The sequence below is a fragment of the Pezoporus wallicus genome, unplaced genomic scaffold (assembly GCF_028554395.1).
Source record: "Pezoporus wallicus isolate ANWC-B61680 ecotype Strahan unplaced genomic scaffold, APGP_CSIRO_Pwel_v1 scaffold_3294, whole genome shotgun sequence".
Classification (NCBI taxonomy): Eukaryota; Metazoa; Chordata; class Aves; order Psittaciformes; family Psittacidae; genus Pezoporus; species Pezoporus wallicus.
Window position 1 is genome coordinate 7,394,308 of NW_026635478.1, and position 21,268 is coordinate 7,415,575.

At 40.1% G+C, this 21,268-nt stretch overlaps 1 long non-coding RNA gene across 2 annotated transcripts; it reads right to left on the minus strand.

The window, feature by feature from the left end:
- LOC130608638 (uncharacterized) lies at positions 1 to 19,283 on the minus strand. Of its 2 annotated transcripts, none has more exons than XR_008974590.1 (3): positions 17,886 to 19,283; positions 5,424 to 5,556; positions 1 to 253 (listed from the first exon to the last, which is right to left on the minus strand). It is a non-coding gene; the product is annotated as an uncharacterized LOC130608638 (long non-coding RNA). The 2 variants fall into 2 exon arrangements; XR_008974591.1 differs by lacking the exon at positions 17,886 to 19,283 and adding an exon at positions 11,795 to 12,427.
- Positions 19,284 to 21,268: the final 1,985 nt, after the last annotated feature.

Genomic DNA, 21,268 nt, shown 5'->3' on the forward strand with positions numbered 1-21,268 from the left:
GTCTAGTCATCATCTTAAAATTGCTTGTAAGAATTCAGTCCTGCAGAAGACAGCAGAGCTCATCGAGAATGCTGACAGGATGTACTCATGAGCTGTTCAAGCCATTCCTCTAAGTATTAGCCAAAGTGAACTTAGCTATTGCAGGGTTTACAAGGACTGTATGTATGGAAATAAAACACGTTTTCGTTTACCTCAAGGCAAAACACATCCTCTGACCCCACATGAGATGGTGCACACTGAAGCCCAAACAGATCTGTAGGGGATAGAGAAGATGTTGGTACTAAAAGGTTGTCCATGAGGTTGTTGTCTTGCTTTAGCAGTTCAGGACACACCAAGGTGCTTCTGAAGCTACAAAAAATTACTATTAAAAAACCCCACACATTAAAACTAATGCACAGTAAGTATTGTAGAAACTTCAGGCATGATGACAAGGCAGGAGTTTGATATAACAGATCATATTTTAGAATGACTTTCTAACATTCAACATATTTACATGACTTTTCTGCAAGCACCATCTACATGAAATGAAGATGAGTGTCCACCTACAAAATTTTATTTAGATTTGCTGGAAAGCACACCTGACTTTCAGATTTAATAGAACCAGTTTTCTCTCATTTACAAACATTTCTCCTTGCATTTGTCTTACAACATTACAAGAACACAAATAGGTGACTTCCCATAACATAATAGTAATAAGTAATATGTAAGATTTTGTCTCTACCAGTAACAAAAAATACCCTTCTGGAAACAATTTTAACCTAAAAATGAAATATTTTCTGCTGAACTTACTCCCTGGTTGGAACAAAATGTTGCAGGACCCTCTTCTGGGAACTTTCTCAAAAGCACACAAATCTGAGCAACTTAGTCATCAAAGTCACTAAAGTAAACCCTAAATCCAGTTTTAGAAAAACTATAAAGTAGTGTTCTACAGTGCTCTGTGAATAGTTCTGTATTACCAGTAGCTGGTTTAAAATAGTAACAGGACAATTGTGCCATCCTCTAAAATAAAGATTCTATCATAACAAAAATATTTGCATGAAGTAAATGGACATTGAGTAACTTGGACTTTTGTACCAGTGATTACATTGCATCAAGCCATGTTGAAAACAAGGTGGAGAGACTAGAAACAACCCAGACATAAACTGACTTGCAGCCTTTTCCCCATCCCACTGCTAATAAGAATACCCATTTGTCCTTTGAACAAAGACAAAAAGACATTTCTACTACAAAAAAAACACCACCAACCAAATCCACCCCCCCCATCCCAAATAAACACATTCTTTCCTATTCCTGATCCATCTGACTCATTCTTCAAGCTTTGTGATTTTTATTCATTCTTCTGAAATCATCTTAGAGACTTTTATAGAAATAAAAAAAAAGCAAGAATATATCTCTGATGGATTATGGAGTTTTCCATATTAGACCAGATCCTGGCAGATGTCCTGAACTTACAATGCACTTTCCTTAATCATAACCCTTAGAAGAAAAATAGAGCATATCTGTCTGTGGATGAGAAGGGAGGCTAACACGCTCCAACACAAAGAAATGTAGGGTATAGTAACCCCATGTTTAGACCCTGAAGTTGGAGCCATGTGAGTTTGATGTCTTGATTCAATTTCTGCAATTTAAAAGCCACTCTCGCATTCCTTTTTGGAAGTGTAACTCCAGGACATCACCATCTCCAGGTGGCCTTTTTTTTTTTTCAACAAAAAAGGCTTAAAATCTCTAACAAAATTCACAATTTGCCTGTGAATACAGTTGATTTTACAGCTGTCTCTAAAGCTCACTGATTGCAGAGATCTGGTGAATATCAGGGTGCTCTGAGTATTTACTGTATTGCTTCTTCTAAGAGCGCAGCTCCATGTAAAGTTCAAAAAGAAAAGCCAGACTTGCTTATAGATGCAGTAGTGAGCCAAATATTTAAGGTGGACCTTGTCTTTTTGCTCTTAGAATGCTTTTGTCTTTGCTCTAAAACACTAGTGAAGTTACAGAAATCCTTTTACTGAGTGAAAAGCAAGTTTTGAAATATAATCAGGTTAACTTAGAAGATACTCGAGCCATCAAAAGAAATGGAATTCTGCTTCTGTATGTTCCTTTGTGTCATGGCAGCTAACAGCATGATTACAGGTTTAACTTTCAACTATTGGTAACCAAAACAGGGTATTACAGAGCTTCCTGGTGCTGCCCTTTATCACCCAGCCCTGAGGTGATGAAGTTTATAAATATATATATATATATATACACACACACACATATATATATATATATATATATATAAAGTGGGTTTACAGACCGATTTGGCAGTGGCCTGCATTTCTGAGAAGAAAAGTGCAATTTTTGGAATTACAGTCTTGAAAATGCTAAAGGTTTGGTTTAATGTGTGGCCTATGGCTTTCCATAGTAGTTTCAATGTCTTCTACTGTTCTGGAGTTTGATTCTCTATTAATTAAAATGAACACAGATTCTAGGGAAGTTTGGGGAAGAGAAGAGGGCAACTGCCCTGAGAAGAGAGTAAGGCCCTTTAAAAGCTGGCTGTTCAATCAATTATTGTGTTTATCTGTTTGCTAATAAATTGAATCTCTCTGGAACTTGGAGCTGCCGCGGAGTTTTTCAATGATGAAATTTATGCCACCCCTCAGCCTGTCAGGGTTCTAAAACATTGCACCGAAGGTCCCCTGCAATTTTGCGTTGTTACAGATTAAATCACAAATTCGAAGTTCTTCGTAAAAAATAGTTCATATATTTAAAACACAGTGATGACAGTGAAGAAAAGACAATGCTCAGGGACATGTGTCATGATTGCTGTTTCCATCACAGAAATCTTTGTAAGAGAATTTACTGCCTCCTGAAAGAGGTAGTGAAGGAAAGAGTAAGCTTTGTAGACAGTCTCTGTGCATTTAACACAACATATTCCGCATATTTGATGGAATGCATTTTAAAGAGAAGCTGGATTCTCTCCAGATTTTTTCTGGGGAGAAGCGTCTCCAGTGCAAAGCTAGCAAAACCAGAAGTTTAAACTTCTGGAATGGCAGCAATGCTTGGGGCTGGTTAGCACGCATCCAGAGAGCTCTCTTTTTGCTACTGAATGGTTTCTGACAAAATATTGAACCCAGCTGTTTCATTCACCAAAGGAAGGATGACAGATCCTTGCTTAGATCTATGGAACAGAGGCATGTCATGAGAACAGTCTCATGAAAGAGAAGGCTAAGTGGGGAGTTTCTTTCCTTCTCCTGAGCTGTTTTGGTCCTTTAAGAACCACCATTAATCATTTGGATATCATCTCGTGGTGTTTTCAGGTGACTTGTCAGGCTGCTTACTAAATACCTGTTGCATAGGCTATCGCATGCCATTGGCCTATAGAAGGCATCACCATAGGATCATTTAATGAGTATTCCTATGGAGACAAAGTGTTGGGAGTGCAACAGCATAGGTGGAGTTCTGCAGAGCTAGATAGTATTGCAGTGGTGTCACTGGCTCATGCTGGTTTAGTTAATTGATTTAAATAGCAGCTTATTGTAACAAGTTAAGCTCTTGATTTTTCTTAGGCAGTTTTGAGCCTTGCTCAGCAAATCATTATATAATATATATCCTGTATAAAAATAAGTGGTCATGATCTGTGAAAAGATGACATATTTGGACCTGGAATGGTTGTTTTACTTGTGTCAGTCTGTATGAATATTCACTGCATTCACTGGGAAAGACCAAACCCAATAAACTTCTACATTCTTCGTATTTTTATACAAGCTAGTGTTTACTGGTTGTGTAGCTAACGAAAAGCTTGGGAACAAGCTGGGAAAATTAAGGACTTACTTTAGTAGGACTGTTTCTATACATATACACGTTGTGTGCATGCCAGAAGACAAAGACTGATTTCTCATGCATTTTGTGTGATGGGAACATCAGCCGGCCATCTCCTCTCCCCTAGTTTCTTTAGCTCCATATCCTTGTTTTCAGGCATATACTGAACAGTACTTTTCCAGCATCCATCATTTTTGGGTAAAATAGCTGATCTGTTCCTATGCTCATGCTGCCTGCCCAGCTGACTACTCCATTTTGCAATGGTAAGAGACCATATCACTAGGCAAACTCTGATCTCTGTTGGTTTTGACTATTCAGTTGCCAATTTTTACATAATTTGTGATGACTTGATTTGTTTGAATCTAATATCCCTCTGGCAACTTTGGTTTAAGTCAAGTCAGACATTGGGGTCTACGTTGCTAAGGCTACATCGTGTCACTGTTCACCTGCCAGAACCCAGTCTAAATGCAAGAAACAGGAACATCCGTCACCAAATGAGAAGCATATTCTTCTAGTTAGGGCTGGCACAAATTGTTGTAAAAAAAGACTGTATAACGTTCAAAAATTGCAAGCACTGCATCTAACAATTGTTTTCACCATCACTAATGTGCAAAGTATAGCTTCTCTATTATTTTTGATACAATAACTCAAATCAATGAGCATTTCATTGCATGTTGGGACAGTTCGTCTTTGTACATAGCACACTAAAAACTACAAATCTCCTACCCAAAATTCTCATTTTAAGTCTTCTGATTCCTAAAGAGCACATAAGCTTGGTGTAAAGTCACAATTCATCTTTGCTCTCAATTCTAATTTGTATTTATGTTTACTTGTAGATACATAAGGCGCTTTGCAGCGACGTTATTTTCAAACTGTACAGCACTTAATGGTTATTAATGACCCTAAAGAGAATGATAAACATCTGACCTCTAGCGGCAGCTATCTCACAAATGACTGTAGAGCATACCTGATGTGGAAGAAGCGAGGGACTTGGAAAGGGGGAAAAAAGTGGTTATAGAAGAAGATGGAATTGTGAATTGGAGCCTTAACTTTCATTAATTCCTTTTTAGGTTTTAATTATCTTTTGTATCAAGGTCCCGGTTCAGAAGCCAGGATATTTTTGTTTCTGAAACTTTCATTCTTGAATTGTCAGAGTTTATTACTACGTTTATGAAGTGTGTAAATGGCCTTCCAAAAGGAGGTTTTCCAAAAAGCAATACAGCAATATTCTAACAGGTTTTATATCTTCGTATAGGAAGGTTTTGGTAAGTTGCTTTTGTTCTCCCCGCCATGCCCACATAGTATTCAATAAGCACATTTAGACCCTCAGACTTCATTCCTTCTCCTCAACTGACACATAACATTTCCCAGTGAAAATATATACTTCACTATCAGCACTCTGTACATCAAAGCTTTCATTCCTATTGGGCTAAAAATACAGAATCTATTCCATAAACACAGGTCATAACCTTTCTAATCAAGTGGTTAATCCAAATATTAAATCCCCTCCATGAGAAACAACAGTCTTGTTTTTATCCCCCCCTAGGATTCAACTTCAAAGTGCTGATTTACACGAACTTTCTCCTAAGCCAAACACATTATCTGCAAGCTGAGGTTAAACTCACTTTTCGCTACAGCCTTCTGAAGCCTTCAGTCCACTGTTAGTCTTTTTAACATGATGGTGGCAAATCTGCAGGAGGACTGGAGCAATAGCACCTTCAAAGTTGAGCTGGAGTTACAATAACATACACTTATTTCCTGAAACCAGAATAAAAATGAAATTAGGTACAACTTAAATAATTTTGTACATTAAAAACCAGTCGACAGAGCCACGTGAAGATAGGGTTTCTGTAAAAACAGCTGTGATAGCAAATATTTTAGCCCATTTATGTGACCAGAATAACTGGGACATAATAGGTATAAATTTGTGTTTTCCTTATGGCTGACAAGCAGTGATTTGAGAAGGGCATAACCAAGTACTATATTGTTTAATTCTAATGTTTCTCATTAAAAAGTCAAATTATCATGGTTAAATTTAGACATCCTGTTATCATAGAATATAGAATCATAGAATCACAGAACGGTTTGGGTTGGAAGGGACCTTAAAGCTTATATAGTTCCAACCTCCCTGCCATGGCCAGGGACACCCTCTACTAAACCAGGTTGCTCAGTGTTTGAGCCACTCATATGTTTTCTATTTAATAGAAAAATTTCTATAATATTTTTCATCAGAACCCTCTGAGATTCTCTTCTCTTCAGATTTTTCTTCTGTCTGTAGAGACTAATTCCAAATCTCTTTCCCAAGCTTCAAGGTGCTTTGGCACACACACAGGATACCCAATGTCTTGTCCTACACTAGATGTCAAAGTGAATTAACACCAAAAAAGATGTGAATTTAAAGTGAATATAACTCAAGCATATATAATTTCTCTACGGACACTCATTTAGGAGTCAGCTGGCCATAATTACCTTAACTTAATTCATTCTCAAAGTGAATTAAACTGAACAGAATTAATGGCTTATCAACATGGAAGAGACACTGTTCAATAAGCTCGGTGTAAATTCACAATTCATCAGCTACTTTGCTCTGACTTCCCTTATGGAAATACAGCGTGCCCTCCAGGTGCCGTTCTATGAGGTAACCTAATTTTTTTAGGGGAATAAAGTGCTATGTATGGAAGTGTGGGCTGATTGATAGCGGGTGCAGAATGATTATATTTCAATGGTGCTACTTGTGGAAAGAAGGTCAGCGTGTATCATTTGAGCACTTGAAGCTTTTCTACTATTTTGTGACCATAATGGCACTCGCTGTGCTGCAGGGTCCATTTTGAACTGGAGCAAGCCAAACAGCATTTTTGGTGTTTCTATGGGAGGGGAACAGGCAGCAGATTCATACCAGGTAACTTGTGTATTGTCAATTCATATTTTTATTCACCGTTCAATTACTCCACCACGTATGAGTGTAGAGAAGCCTTAACCGTTTCTGAACAAAAACATCCAAAACCAGTTACATACTTTAAATTTACGCTCTCAACCTGGCTTGGTTTAACTCCAATGAGTATCTTGGTATTAATTTTCCCCTAAATGCTTTCCCACATTTCATTATTTATTACATCGAACAGCATTTTCGGTTAGCATAAACAAAGCGATGCAATAAGGAACATGGAGAACTATCCCTACTTGCAGTACTCCCTTTAAATTGAATCACCATCATCAGGCAGTCTCTGACATTATTATCCAGTTATGAAAACATCCACAGCCCTGTTCATTCAGCCATTTCTGCTCATTTTTCCAGGCACAGACCGTTTGCGCCATAGCACGCCTTGTCAGATTTGGAGCCCTTCCAGTACCTGATGAGCATATTAACAGTGCTCCCATTCATAGACGAGAGCCTGCCAGTTCTATCTAATTTTAGTTAAGTTTCTATTTATAGTTAGATGGCTGCGTTTTCCCCTCTGAAAGCCTTGCAACTGGGAGGCGCAGAGGGAATACATTTTTGTGCTGTTTTAGTTGGCACACAAAAGGTTCACGGTTGTAATTTACCTAAGTCCAAAATACTCTGCAGTCCACCCAAAGCAACAGCGATGCTCCTCCTAACAATTTACACCAAAAATATCCTGGCACTGCTGGCTGTTTTTTTTCTCAGTCCAGCTAGATGCTTCCCGTGTTGATAGTATAGGAGACCCAGGAGGCAGATGATAGTACAGAATCATAGTCTTTGCTAAATATTACTGTATGCAGAAAGGCTCCAAGGTCAAAAGAATGGGGGAGAGAGAAAGAATTTTGGGTCATCTCTCTCTACATTGTGACACCTATAATACAGGCCAGTTGAACTGAATTGTTTCTGCCTTGTTGCACTGTATAACATGTTAACAACATTAGTAATAACACCTACCTTTTCACTACAGTATTTTTGTGATAAAACTTTGCAAGTACTGTTAAATGCCAAGAAATGTTATGGGAAGAGACTTTCTGCTGTAGACTTGGTAGTCAAATTTACATCTATAACTTGTTACAACTTAAGCATTTCATTAATATACCAAGAATTTATGCCCCACTATGTCTCTGTGTACATATGTGTATATATATATAGATATGGGATACTGACAGACAGCTAAGAGGAAATCAACATTACATATGTGTGTGTATATATACATATATATATATATATAGATATGGGATACTGACAGACAGCTAAGAGGAAATCAACATTACAGTTCATTTTATCTTGCACCAAACATGCATATGAAAAACAAGCACTTCAAAATGATTTCATTTAGAAACACAGTGCTCATATTATATATAGCCTAGTGCTGCAAAGTTGTATAATGGTCCTTGAGCAAACACAAGTTGGCCTCTTTCAGTTATTTGTTCCCAGTGTTGTTGACATGTCAAGAAGGTGGTTGAAAGATTAAATTTGTTTTCTGTAAGTTGAAATTGGGGTTCATCTTATCTTGGAATTTCAAAATGAGTTCTGACTTCGGTAGGGGGAGGATCAAGACACAGAATTTCAGTCCAGGTTTGGCCTCTAAACTCTCAAAGATGACAGTGTCTGCTCTCGTCTCTGTATAGGCTTCTGATGTTGGTAATATACGTCTTCCATGTTTGTAAGCAGTGCCTGCAGGGATTGTTTAGTATTTTTCTGATGTTGCATCATACTGATGTAGAATACATATTCTAATCATCCCTCATTCTTGCTTCCAATAGCCATGCAGAATTTGGAACAGAGGCAATTACGAGAGTCACAAGAAGTCAGAAAATAAACTTCATACTCATCAATCTTAATTGTGTTCTGGTTCCTAGACAACATGCGTATCACAACAAAAAAGAGGCATTGAACCAGTAGAGATTTGGTTCAGGTGCAATTTGTATTCAGCCTGTCTGGGATGATGCCACAGCAGAGCTGAACTGGAATTGAACCAGAAAAGTAGCTGAAGAAAGAAATAATGGTGTAATTCTGCACCTATTGTAGTTCACAGGACAAAAATTAATGTCTTCCCTATTCATTTGTAGCTAACTGTTCCACAGGATGAAGTCCATACCCACCAATCCAGAGGTCATGGGCTGGCACAGGACTGTAATTTCTCTAACTTTCAGAGGCAGAAATATTCTTTAGCCGCATGGCTGTCTCAATAAGACTGTTTACCTCCCTCCCTCCCTCCTCCTCCAACTGAACACAGATGTTCCAGAAAAACAACTGGTTTAGATGTGACTGCAGATAAAATCTGCAGCGTTGACCAATGAAAATGACAGGTAAAGCTGTAACACAGCCTTAAAAGGGCCCTAGATTGACAAATATTTAGGTTAGGTCAAGCACGGTTTGTGGCAGATGAGGATGCTCCTTGTGTGCGATTGGCAGGGTGACATTGAGAAATCCTTGCAGCTTTAGGTGTATTTGGTTCTGTTTTTTTTCAATGATGTAGAAAGAGAGGTGATACAGCATGTGGAGGTGACAGCATCAGATGAGGGCCATGAGTCCAGAAAGTTTTAAGCTCTTGTATCACTGGCAGACCCAAACATCTGTGTGGTGGGTAAAACACATACATGTGTGCTTGGGCAGCCTGCGGCTGGAATTGTACCTATGTCTCGGTGAAGTCTTCAGAATCTCAGATGGGACCAAGAGGTAAGCAGTCCTTTTGCTAGGTGCCCACACCACAGGTTTCTCTTGTGCAGTCTGACAAAACAGCCAGCCCCTTGTGCTTTGCTAAGACCATGGCTACAGCTCCTCTAGCAGAAGCCCACCCCTCCCCACAGCTCATGTGCTTGTCTGAAGGCCAATGCCTGGGCACATACATTGCCTCCCCTGCTGTAGCTGCAGTAGATTATTAACCCTGTTCTATAATCACAAATCAAGTTCATTTTTAAATCATACTTATTGTCTAATGTTTTGATGTAAGCACTTCTGAGAAGCTCCTCCAAGCACAGCAACTCACAAAAAACCCACCACAATCTGAGAGACTCGTCTTACTACACAGGCTGCCAAATCTCTGTCCTTGCATCACATTGAGCTCTCTTATTTGCTTATCTTGGGTTGCTTTGTGGTGTCTAGTAAGCAAATTAATTATACTGTCTTTCTTGTTTGCATTACTGTATTATACAAGTCTTTGCAGCCCTTCCAGAAAAAGCTGACACATTATCGCTGCTTCCCTAGGTTGCACTTTCTTCCATGTTTTCTTGTGACCAATGGAGATTTTTTCATTGTAAGATTCAGATCTAATGCAATTCTTCTTCATAAATGCTTCTAATTAAAACTAATTCGTCATTGCTTGTTGCTCTAAACACCGTAAGAGAGAGTAAAATCCGATGTAGTGACCAGCCACAGAAGCTTCTCCTGCCACCACCTGGTGAGTTGCAGCTGGGCTTTGCAGGCACAGAAAGGCAATGTCGCCATCCTTCTTGGATTTTGTCTGGCATCGGTACTCCTACTCATCCCAGGCATTTAGAGCATTGATGAGTTTAATTACAGTCACTTTATGGAATGATTTTTAAATAATCACCCAGTATAAAATTGGTGACATTTTTCATACACCTGTGGTACTCAAACAGCTGCTGAGTTTGCCTTTATGGAGATCTGGCAGATAGTGAGACAGGGATTATAGCTTCAGGGAAGGTTTTTACTTATGTGCTGAAATAAGGCACTTTCCTCTACAGCTAATATTTCCCTTTTCCAGTTATTTTAAGGTAAACCAATTGCTGCCATCCTTGCTAACCCCTCTCCAACTCCTTACCTTTTAAGTCTATTCTAGTTTATTGCTCCCAAAACCAGGAGTAGCAGAATCATTCTACAGAGTTTTGACTGATGCTGTTTCCGTAGGAAATTTAGACTTTTACAGTAATAACCTTCACTCTCTCTTCTGGCACTCTTTTTTTGTCTATAAATGCTAGCATCTATTTCCAAAGTAAAAGATAATTTGGAATACTGGAAAGACCCATGCCTCTATGTCATGGAATCTTGACAGCTTTTAATTGCTTGCCAATCTTTTCATTTCCTTTTGCAAGTTCCTTGCTGCTGCAGATTCTCTCTGCCAGTATGACCCAAAGCAGTCGAGGTTTTTTGTTCTTCTATAATTCTTAGGACATTTTCTGATCACTGACAGGCATCTGTCTGGTGGCTTTATCCATCCATCTTGTCTTTCTGAACTGGCAGCACTGCAGCTGGGCTTCCTGATTTGCCCAGACACTGTGTAGCTGCCTGAAAGGTTTTATCTCCTCACTCCTATGCCACCTGTAAGCTCATCTTGGGAAACTACCTGCTGTGGCTTTAAGTATTTTTAGGAAACATCCAGCTCTCATTTAAGATTATTTTGGCATTGTTTTGTTTTCTGAAGCTGTCAGAGTTTGTTCTCTTTAGCCCCAGCACTTTATCAGCTTTCAAACCTTTCATGTTATTTCTACTGGGAAGACTGATAAAGAAACAACCTGCACTTATTTATTTATTTAATAGAAACCTGCTTATTTTCAAAGAACATACACAGAGTGCTGTTTCCCCCAAAACACCTCTCTGCTTGTGGCTTTTACCTTGGACACACTCAACCTCACCAAAATAAGGACCTGGCTCCCACATCTGCTCTCTGAGGCAGGAGGTCTATTAATGAGGCTTCAGCTCACAACCCACCCCAGTACTGCCACGCTGATTTCCAGTGGGCATGGTGGCATCTACTACTTCAGCTTTCCATAAGCAAAACGGATGAAAGTAGCTGTGGTGTCTACAAGTTTCAGTGAGGCTGGGGGCTTCCTAAGGATCAAAGAAACACTACTTGTAGAAACGGCCCAGCCTCAAGCATAACAATTCATTACTGCTCTAAAATACGATGCATGCTGTTGGTGTGCAAACAACCAGAGAGTTAAAAGATAGGACAAAAATTAACTGTGAAGTTTACTGCGCATTGGTCATCATCCCAGAAGCAAGGTGCCCAGCTCAGCAGACTGCATGCTGGATGTGCTATTTGGAAATCAGGAACTTCTGTTCTCCCTGTGCAGCATTTCTGTCACCCACCTAACAAGCACACCACGTGTCTCTCTGCAGCCCCTTCCTTCTCATTGTCGAAGCCTGTCTTTTCCATTTTGCCCACCCTCTCTTCATGAAAGTGCGTTGTCTTTTTAGATGAGAACATCAGTTCTGTGACTTTTTTCCTGGCCAAACTCGTTATTCATTTTTCCATGAGCATCTAACTGCAGCTTTCAAGGTTTCATGCTGTGTAATTCATTTGTGAATAAACTCTTCGCCTGAAAAGTTAAAATTAAACCAAGCAGCTTCCTGCTCACATCAAAGCCAATACAAACAGGCCTCCACCGGGGAGCGAAGAAAGCAGCTCTGCAACTCAGATTTTGGTGGGAGAGGAGCACAAAGTTGAAACAGAAATATTTAGAAGTGCCAAAAGGGAAAGTAACTCTTCCTTCAAAAAGCAGCTTTATATTAAGTCTGTAACACTTGCTGCAAAAGGGTTGAAACTTTGTATAAAGGCAATATTGTACATGGAAAACATGTTAAATAAATACCAAGGGAAGAAAGAAGATGTTAAGACAGATTTGTATCCGGGGGCTGTGAGCCATAACTGAAGTTTCAATGCTTTTCTTTATAATTTCTACTGTTTCTTTACAGTAGAAATTATAAAGTATTTCACAACTTTCAAACTATTTTCTTAAATAAGATTTCCTACTATTTTAGGTGGTTCAGTTTCTGTCTTTCGCCAGGGAGCTCCACGTACATCTCCCAGAATCCCAGATGAGCCTAGCAGCTGAAACTCCAACCCAGACTCCCAGTGTCTGGAAGTTGAAGAGACCTTATTTTGTATTTCTGATCCGTCAGTATAATGCTTCCACATCCCTGCTGATCACTGATGCCCCAGTCTGATCTTTCTCCAGCCTCTCTTCAGATCTGGTTTATTTCAACTTGATGTGCTATATTAATCCAGTATTTCATTTTTCATCCTTGCCACCTTCAAAACTCATACTGCCAATTTTGACAGTGTTGAAACATCACCTTTCTCAGCAGCTCCCCTGTGTGTCTCCAAGTCCTCTCTACTGGTTCCCCCATGATTCAATCTTCAGTGGACTTTTACACCTGCAAGCCAGTAACAGTGCTTCTAAAATCTCTTTTCCCCTGACTCTTTTTTCCATGACTCCCTTTGCACATTAGGAACTTAAAAGCTTCAACAGCTGCTGAAGATTGAATTGCAGGAGATCCTTCTGGCTCTTGCTTGGCTTGCAGAATCTCACACGCTGAAGAGTTCAGATATTGTTTGAGACAAACTCTCAGTTTGAAGACCAACTCAAGTGGAGACGTTTTAAGTTACCATATACCCCTTCACTGATGGTGCTCTGTTGAGCAGGAGGAGCCTGCATTTTGAAGAACTCAAATCGGATTGATCAGGCTCAACTTCAGACTGTCTGTAGCATCAGATTTCTGTCTCCTGACGAAGCCAACTTCTTCCACTACAGGTTCCTTTTGGCATCTTCCCAGCTCAACCAACCATTTTTCCATCCTGATCATGTTGCACATATGCAATCTCAGTCGCATTTTCGTCACTGCTTGAGTAACTCCCTGCATCCTCCCTTCCTCACGCTTCTAATTTTCCGTTTTCTATATTCCCTCCTCCTCTAGGACAAGTGGACAAGTATCATGATATTGGCTTTCAAGCTTATCTTGGCTTGCAGTACTTTTAGCCCACTTAACATTTGATTTAGGATCAAGCTTGACATTTCAGAGCATTAATTATTGGATTAATGGATTATTAATCCATTGGTGCATATCCAGACCTTATTCTGCTCTTCAGGAGCTCGTTATTTAGTTAGGTTATGTTAGATAATATGAACTTAAAAATAACGAAAGGGCTTCAATACTTTAACTGTGCTGTTCAATCATGGCAGGAATGCAGGAAGAGACAGGTAGATTTTTCTATTTTTTAATTTCTATTTTTTTAAAAAATCCATTAGATTTTTTACGTTACAGCATATTGCTATGGATTTCTTATATTATATGGTTTTGACTCATTTCACCATGCTTTAGTCTTCATGCCACACTGCTCATGGAAGGACAACTGCCACGAAAAAGATGAAATGGGCAAAATAAGTAAGATGAAAAAGGCAGAATTTGTTTTAATGCCTACATTTTGGTGAAACAATCAGTTTTGTTGTTGTCATTTGGTTTGGTTTCATTCGGTTGTTTTGAGGTCTCATCTTTGGACTAGTATTTTGAAACAGGGATGAGTCAGTCTATGGTTCTGAACTTGTTCTGGTACAGAAAAAAAATTCATTCTGTATTTCCAAGCTGAGTTTCAGATGTTTTAAGATGAAGTCTTTTATTTTTTTAATTCACACATTTGGAATTTTACTATTCCATATGAAAACAAACTTGAAGTAGCAGTAAAGATGTCTTTTATCTGTAGGCTGTCTCTTCATTTACTTTGATTTGTGTGATCACTATTACAGTAAATAGAGCTTCAGTTAATGAACAGGTATACTGGTGGTTTTGTTTTGTGATGGGGCTTTTTGTTTGTTTTTTTCTTTGTTTTAAAAGCCTCCCCTCAGTACAAAATGCAGGTGTCTGTTCTGGTTTAACAGTAGCTGATTAGGATATTCCTAATTCAATAATCTTCTGGAGGTCTCCTAATACAGCTATGGATGCAAGAGTTCTCTCTATTGATCTAGCTGGGTATACATCAGCAACATACACAAGAATGTAAGAAAAGTTTTGGCTATGAAGACACCATCATTTAGCAATGCACCAGCAGAGTGCGTGAGAGACAAAACACCATACGGATGTAAATCAAAGACCACTTTAAATAAATGAGATTAATAGATTAATTTTTGATCAAAGATATAAGGCATGGTGATTTGGTCCCCGATATACACGACCTCCAACTTTCGAGAGCTAGCTAGAACTGTTTATTTCATTTCAGAAGCTGTTTTCTACAGCAGTTTGGACCACATGATCTCCAGAGGTACCCTCTAACCCAGACTTTCCTGTGAATTAGATAGGGGGCTTACAACATCACATCCAGCAAACAGCTACAGTGCACAGGGGTGCAGAGGGGGAAGAGGCCAGCTCAGGCTGGAGTGCTAGGATAGACTCAGGACAGAAATCAACAGGAAACTGCATTTCATTAAATGTTTATAGACCGGCGTGTCAAACATTGCTAACATGAGCAGAGCTCATCTGGTTCTAAAGCATCAGTGAGACATTTCCTCGACGCTGCCAAGCTACTTAAAGCCAAAATATAATCTATTGCATTAGTGCTGTCATATCCATTAACTGTCAAATGTAGTTCCTGCTAAAAGTTCAGTGATGCCTGGCTATTTAGAGCACAGGGAAATGTCTCTTCAATTAGGCAAATAACTCAACAGCTGATATACTAGGCATGTAAAGCAATGGGAGATCAGTGCATTTAGTTAACAGAAACTTTTTATGTGGAGTGTGCACAGACACTTGCTGGATAGTATTAGTTGAAAGGCTTCTTAAGTGAAATTGAAGTCTAAATCATGGAGTGTCTCTAGGAAGAGGCGTATATATATTTCAGATGCAAGAGTGAGAGATTGCATCAGCAGATTTATAAATATCAGTTTGCTTTTAATTAAACTTTTTGCTTGGCTCTGGAGTCCGCAGCATTTATTGCAGCTAGGTAATTGTGGCTTACTACAGCCCCTGGTTGAGATTAAGTACTCTGTAGAGCCAGAAGAATGTTTACAGGCCTTCGTTACTGATTCATGGGTATTTTCTGCTTGTAGCTAAGAAGTAGAAAACTAAAGCTATATTTAGGAGTTTTTGGGGTTTTCCACATAAGGTGGATCTAGATTTGCCACCAAAAGAAGAATGAACATTCTTCTGATGTTCATTCGAGCTGATGAGCAGCCTCTCTTACTTATGAGCAGTGTGGTCGTATTTGAGTCTTTGACTGTGTAGGAAACAAGAGGCTGTGTTCACCCGAAACTGTTAAATCTAAAGCAACAGCAAGAGTAAAAGGTTCAGCCCCCTTGGCTACCGTTTGAGAGTTAAGCAGTATCTGACAGTTGTGACAAAATATCCCAGTCATGCTAAATAAAACTTTATGTTTATGCCAGTAAACTTACAGGAAGTCATAAAACCGTCAGATTTTGTGCCCTTCAACTTGTAGTAAGGCTTGGTACATAAGCATACAGTATTAGCCCTGTTCTACAGCCATGTGCCATTTTCTGCAGTGGTGCAGTATTTTGACCTTTATTTAAATATGCACAACACAGCCCAGCAAGAAGTGCCAAACAGTTTAAGCTATGACTTTATCTTTTCATTTTATGGTAAAATCTGAGTTATGTATCCCACTGGAATGGTTATAATTGAGCACACAAATCAAGTGCATAGGCAAGAGGATCCTGGCAGGAAGAACAGAACCCGAGAAACATCCTTAGGATTCTCGCATAAGCCAAATGCATTATATTATAAAGGTAGTGAAACCTAATGCAAAAATTACTAACTAGCAAGTAAATTAATTACCCCTAGCAAGACTGCTTTCAGCTGGAAGTCTACCTTTAGACAAAGTGGGGGACCCGCAAAAACACAGCAGCTTTGAGATTTGCCTTAACCATGTTTATCTCCACAACGTTCACTTTAAGCCACGTCACTTACTGCATAGCAAGCATATCAAAGACAAAGCCATCTACATGAAAGCAAGTTTAGTACTATAGCAGCTTCTTGCTGTAATTTTCTTGAGCCAGTGCTCCTTACCGTAAGAAAAGCCTTTTACAACTTCAAAGTGAAAAAGTCCCTTCAGAAAATTAGACTATGTCCTCCCAAGGATCCATCCTTATCTGAGACAGAAGTGCCACATCTGCTATGGTCGTCTGCATACGCCTCTCACTCTTACTGCTCTTTGAGCTACCAAGGGCACTGTGGTACACTCAGCAGAAAATATTTCCACTTTTTAATCACAACAGATAAAGCCTCTCTGTTTGATCATTTTGAATCTGCCATTGCTAGGTCTCTTACTGCATGACAGGATGCAGTTGTTGCTCACCTGCTCACCTTTATCCATATCAATAATCAAAGACTAAGCTGAGGATAACCACATAGTAAATACATAAGATCTTCTGATGAGTTAAAACAGCACTGGTAAAAATAAAGGAGGTAGCATGTTCATATTGCACGAGGTCTTGCCATATGGCATGTATAACATATTCAAAACACACAAGAACTGACCAATTTAGATGTTAGACTTAAAACGTGCTATAATGTTAATGTTTCCAAAAGATACCAGTTTTGATGTCAAGATAAACAGCACATACTCAGTAATCAGCTGAAAACCAGAGAGCGAGCTGGGGAGCACAGGGATCCCAGGGCTAACGGGAAAACACACACCTCCCCTTACAGCAAAGTTACATCACCCACTCTTATTTAGATGCCATTTTGGAGTAGACCACATATCTCAGGAGAAGACCCACAGCTGTGACCTCCTAGGGCAAAGCCCCAGGCTTTGAGGAACAACACCTGGGGAAGGAATGGCAGCAGCGGAGCTGTGTGACAAGCCTTCTGCAGACTATTTCCAACAATTATTTTCCTTGAAAGATGTTCTGTGCTGAAAACTAAACAGGTGCTGCTAACTTTATAAACACCTCTGGACTTGGGTAAACCGACCTGCCTGCAGAAGACCCCCGGCGAGGCAGTTTTCTGCTGACCATCAGTTCTGATGTCTATTTTACATCTTGTGAGAGTCCAGACTTCCAAAGAAAAGGTGCTTCAGACTTTCAGAAATGGTGCTTCAGAGCATCTATGGCCCAGCCTTTTTTAACCTTCTTTACTTTGGAAAGGGCTTACAGTGTGACCAGCATCGAGCAGCTGGAGAGTATGTGGCTCTGGCAGCTCTGAAGAGCAGGTAGGCTGTTATTTGGACTGCTGGGTGCCTTTCAATAAAACAAATGAACAAACAGAAAACCCACCCAAAACCACATGCCATGGGAGCCATGCTATAGCCCTGGGCTGTAACCAGAAGGAAAGCAAATTTCTTTCCTCAGATAGAAAAATAGTGACAATAAATCTGAGCAAAAGGGAGCATGCCAGAGCCTGTCTTATTAATGAAGGGAATAATACTGCAGCTGGAGAAGATTATGGCACTCACCTAGGAGGGTAAAAGCTCCTCTTCCTGGCTTCAGTTTCAAGACCAGGGCCTCAGCAGTAGGTGCTGGCACAGGAATCATTTGTTGACTGTAATTACAGCTTTCCTCCCTCTTGCCAGCTGCTTTGCTTTGCATCTTGATGCAGAGCATTTAATGAAGGCCATGGTCCTGCAGGTGACTCTATGCAGATTTGCCCTTGTGCTTGTGTCATCCTGTTCGTGCTGCAAGGTCCCACATTATCCATCTGTAGAGTAAGGGCAGTGCCTGTGTTTTTGCTGTGTGCTACAGGTCTGGAATAATTGATGAACATATGTAAATAATGCTATGGAGTGCAATTATTTACAGCATTACTTTCCTCCTCACACTATCCTATCAATGGGATCAGGCTTAGCTTTTGCTCCACTTTTCTATGAAAGACCATCACAAATTATTCCCCTTCAGCACCAAAAGCAGAGTTACTCTGCAGGACATTGTTAACCTAGGAAAGCACAGATCAGTGCCACAGTAAGAGATGGCACAAGATAGAAAGCCTGTTCAGATAATGTGGGATTCCTACCTGCCCTGGTGAAATCTGTGTTTCTGGGGCTTTGTGTCTAAAATTCATTTAATTCACCTGTGGTATTTTGGGATTTCCTGCACGTGCTAAATCATAATAAAAGACATCCGCTGATGGCGAAACATCTCAGCTCAGTGGATTACAGGCTGCTCCCTGGCCATTGGATAGGGCTGCCCGAGACAGCCAAAATCCACTTGAGATTGAAAAGGTGTGAGCAGTAAATAAAAGGAAATCCTGGATCACCATGTAGTGTTCAGCTCCCACACTTTGACCTCCTTTGGTCCCTTCTCTATTTAGTTAAGATCATATTTCTTTATGTGCTGCCTTGCTTAAAAGTCGTCATAAATCTGTGGTGTGCATTAAGAATAACAGAGAAGGCACCGTGTAATACAAGGGGCTATAACTCCATCCCAGGCGCTTGGAGAGAGTCGTAAATCAGTGCAGTGAAGCTTTAGCCGGGAGAAGCAGGGGCTGAGGCTGGGAAGGCGGCAGCAGCCTGGCCTCTGCCTGAGCATGGTAGCCAGCAAACCCCAGCCTTGCTCAGGCTGAGGTGAGGCCACTTGCCTTACTAGGGCTTGCTTCCTTACTGGGGCTGGGGGGAAACAGCCTTTCCCTCCCATGCTGCAGAAGAGGGGCTCACCCCTTCCCTCTTCCCTGTTAGCAGAGAGCTGTGCCCAGCACCCTGCCCCTTCTGCCAGCATGTATCCCCACAGACTGCTCCAGCTCCTCCTGGGCTCCTGGTGCTCTCTCTCCCTCAGCCATCAGGCTAGCTAAATGAAGGTAGAAATTGTAAGCATCTAATGAGTAATGTATCCTCTGTGCTCCTGATGATTAAAAGCTTGCTCTGCAATTAGCCCAGAGCACACAAAAGATGTTCCTAGGTTTCTCCAGGCTTGGACAGTGATAAGAATGCTGGTTTTGGGCAAAAGCTCACATTGCTGCCTTTGGGGGAATACCTTGCTGAATGTGATGCACAGCTGCAGGTTTGTGTATTGGCAAGTTGGAGCAAAGCCCTGGCACTGCCCATGGCAGGGGGGTTGGAACTTGATGATCTTAAGATCCTTTCCAACCCTAGCTATTCTATGATTCTATGTCGTGTATCGAGGTGTTTGCCTCCACTTGGCGTCATCTGAAAAACAAAGTCACCACATGTTTCTATATAGTCAAACCTCTTGTCTTCCAGCTGCAGATGCTGAGTATGGTTCAAATAGCAGCAGGCAGGATTACATCGCCGTCAGCTGAGAGCAGTTTCCTTTTGTAGCTCCTTAAGCTTTACATGAGCAATGACCACTTCCTATTGTGTGTTCACATTCTTAACCAAACTCATGTAGATGTAGCTCCTCTGTTAGAAATTTGGGAACAGCTTGAGCTATGGATACACTACCTCGATAATCCAATCTCTTTTTCTTGCCTCTAGTGTGAAAAATCTTCCAAGCATGGAAACTTTCTGAGGGAGATTTTCCTACTTCTCATTTTGCTCAAATTTTAATAAAATTTGGGAATGAAAATTTCTTATTTTCTGTCAGCTAGTACAATATGATGAATGTCTGAAATGCCATGTGTTTATGGGAATTCTTTTTGCTACAGTTAAAACTTAAGCTTTGGAGAAGCTGCTGAAGCACAGAGGGGAATAAAACAGAAACTAATTTGTCCAAGCAAACTTCCAAACTCCCTCTCTGTTTTGATAAGATGGGGAAATAGAAGGTAAACCATGAAATCACGGGCCATCAATAATTTTATTTTATCCACAGTAAATAGCAAAAAAGGGGTGAAAAAAAGAAAATATAAAACAGAGGTTTGGACATGTTGAAACTTCAGAGGGAAAAAAGGGTTTATGTTGTAACCATGGGTACGTATCACATGCTACACCTCAGTGGAAGTCACTAGAACAAGCCAGCAAGCCAACCTTAAATAAAATAGAACCTGTGTGATTTCCCACCTGATTTCCAAACAGTCACTGCTGCAGCACCATTTGTGAAGCTTGCAGGGTAGCTTTAAACAGACATAAGACAGATGGTACCAAATTCAGGTTAAATCCAGAGAGAAGAGCGTGTGTGTGTCAACAGGGGAACAACCTGCACAGGAAGGCCTGTAAAGACTGAGTTTAGGTTGAAACCTCCCAGGCCCTCAAGTGCTGCAAACTGTGTTTTACTCTTAACAGTTTCACAAACAACGAGATGTTTCCATCACCACAAGCGAGATGTTTGAGACCTGGCTTGCTGTGAGAAGGAAGGATGAAGCTGCCATTTTTCACGACAGGTATATGCCAATTTACCTTATCTGGAATTCCTTTATTTGCAGTTTAGATGTTGACATTGAGAAACACGTAAGAAAGGTACTTTTATTTGTGTAAGTTCTAAGGGCATCAAGGGTTTCTTGCACTCTTCCAAGTGTTAATTAAAACCGTACACTAATATGTAAACCACTGCACACTTTCAGCTGATTGAGAGACCTTTTTAACACACTAATGCGTTTGTCTGCATTGTAAAATCTCACTTGGGCTCCTTGAGGATGGAAGTATTATTGTTTACGTTTGCATATGCAAGCTGGACAGGGAAAATCTCAAGTAAGAGCTTCAGGCCCTGGCTGGAATACAAACATATGCCACATCAGGGAACTTAGTTACAGTTTGGTTGTCTCTTAACCTGGTTACTCATGTGGTTTTGATTTGTGTTGGAGACTAGACATGAACTGTATTCCACAACCAGACAAAAGCCTTTATACCACCAAATGCTTAGCATGACTGGTAATCATTACTGTTAATTGTAAAATAATTAGAAGTGCCAAAGTGACTTAGGAACATAGACCTATTTGAAAATCAGTGTGTAT